The sequence below is a fragment of the Tupaia chinensis genome, unplaced genomic scaffold (genome assembly GCF_000334495.1).
Source record: "Tupaia chinensis unplaced genomic scaffold, TupChi_1.0 Scaffold000470_1, whole genome shotgun sequence".
In the NCBI taxonomy this organism is placed as follows: domain Eukaryota; kingdom Metazoa; phylum Chordata; class Mammalia; order Scandentia; family Tupaiidae; genus Tupaia; species Tupaia belangeri.
The window spans coordinates 105,235-107,578 of NW_006159979.1; the positions used below are offsets into that span (position 1 = coordinate 105,235).

Consider the following 2,344-nt stretch of genomic DNA (forward strand, 5'->3'; position numbering starts at 1 on the left):
TCAGTATCTAGATAACCCTTCTTCTCGCAAACATAGTCCCAGTAACTGCATACATGAGGGGAGAAGTGTGTATGGGACTGTAAGAACTCGTGGAGCAGCTGTGTGGTATACGTAGCACGTATATGAATCAGAGATATTTCCATACTCAGTTTGGAATCATGAACTTCACAACATTTCAGAGACCAAGTTTCATAAAATTTTTACTTGAAAAAAAAAGTTTTACAAAATATCATTTCTCCAATCAAAGAAACTTTCCCGTGGGGTACATACATGTAGCTTTCTGCCCTAAAGATAACAGCATGACATTCAAAGGGGGAAAGGTTTTTTAAATAGCCGCCTAGCTGCACAACCTACAAAGGAAGTAGATTTTTTAAAGTGCCTTTAAAATGTGAAAGCAAGTAATATAATTGTTGAATCTATTTGAAATTTTCAAAGTTTCCTTAAAATGGTCCATATGGTATGCACAACATCACAGCTGGTACAAAACTGCCTGTATTTAGTTTGAAACACAAAAACAATGCATATGAACAGTATTCTTTGAAAAATAACCCAAAATGCCACCATGACATCATAAGGCAAACTTAGACAAAAGTGTTGACAATATTTAGAGAATTAATAAAAACAAACTGAGTATCTAAGTGTTCAGACATTTACCTTGATTTCTTTTAATACCACTGATATGGGTAAAAAAGTTTGCTGCCTAATTCAAGATACCTTATTTCAAACTACAAGTAACATATTTTGCTATATGTATTCTAAACAAATAAATGTACAACCAGGTTTTAGGGTTAAAAACTCCTATTTTCTAGACAAGACCTAGTTTTTCTGTTGCAATCTAGCAGCTTTGAACTTCAAAAACCTTTTTGTAGATTCTTCTGATACTTTTGACAGAACTTCTTTTCGTTCTAGAATGGTAGGTAGTACAAGATGAGCGAAGGCTGGGCGTGGCAGTAAGGAAGGTGATAAAAATTCTTTTTCTATTACAGTTCCAGAAAAAGCCTCAGGTGTTCCTGATAAAGCCAAAAGTTTCTTTTGATGATTTTCCTGCTGTGGTTCCTCTTCCAAAATGTTCTCACTGGTGTCACTGCAGGTGGCTTCTTCAAAACTGATACTCCTCAAAACTCCCTCATCAAATTCTGCAGCGCTGCTTTCGCTGGTGTCACTACAAACACTGTTCTCTCTGCTCCGAGACTTCAGGATTGATTTAGGAGGAATATATTCTCCATTTACAACATCAACAAAGATTCTGTAAATATCAGCAGGCGACTTAATCGTAGGCAGCTCTTGGGCAGAATGATCACTACCAGTACTGTTCTTTCACTTACATCTGGCTTCTTTCTTTTCACTGAATTTTAAAGTGGTATTTTTCCCAGGATTTATTCTAACCCTCTTAAATTCAGCAGTATGAGAAAAATATATTGTTGGTATAGAATTATCTCCAACTCCTATAGTATCATGGTCATTTTCATTATCACCATCATCATCCTCACTATCATCATCATCTTCATTACCGTGATAAGAATGAGAACCATTCACTGAACAGTTCAACCGACTAGTCCCCTGACCATTGAGGAGTTCTGAACTTGTGACATCTTTATGACAACTGCTGGGTGTAAGAGAGTCTGTTACTTGATGCATCACATTCACATTTGTGTTTTGATCTTCCTTTTCTTCTTCAGAAGATGTTGAATCATCTCCATTTGCAATCACAATATCAGGCTTACTATCAAGTTCACCCAGCAATTCTTACCGCTCTAGTTCTTCAAGTCGAGCCCACAATTCTTTATCAGCAAGCGAATCCTTGGATTTTTACATCATTTGTAAACACTGCTTCAAAAATATCAGAAGTTTTGGGTTTGGAATGAGGTTTATGAACAACTCGGTGTTTTGCTTTAAATTCAAAGTTACTTTTGATTTCTTCTCTTATGTCAACAATATCACCTGCAGCATCGCTCATTTTCTGCAAATCTGTGAATTCAATTCTGGATTCAAAATTTTTCATCACTTTTTTTTGTCACCTATTGTCTTTCTAACATGCTCTTTTCGATGCTCAACTAAACCTACAGTCTGCTTTGCTGAGCACTTTACAAACCAATTGTCCCCAAGTAAAACAGTGACTTCATTAATATGAACAAGTTTTCCTGGCATGAAGGCAAAGGGGCCACATGGTACCATGATATTATAAGACAACTTATCAGACAAGGTATTGAGTCTTTCTTGAAGGGCACTATAGTCCTTATCTACCTTCTTCCAATATTGGATTTTCTCTTGGCAGTTAGTGACCACCTTTTCCTGCTCCTCTCGGAGCCGCGCCACCACCGGGGCGCGCAGCGGCGCCGCGGCC

The 2,344-nt window shown here is 37.4% G+C and overlaps 1 pseudogene; it reads right to left on the bottom strand.

Moving 5' to 3' along the window:
* Nucleotides 1-816: 816 nt before the first annotated feature.
* LOC102480743 (unconventional prefoldin RPB5 interactor pseudogene) lies at nucleotides 817-2,343 on the bottom strand (annotated as a pseudogene).
* Between the last annotated feature and the right edge of the window lies 1 nt (nucleotide 2,344).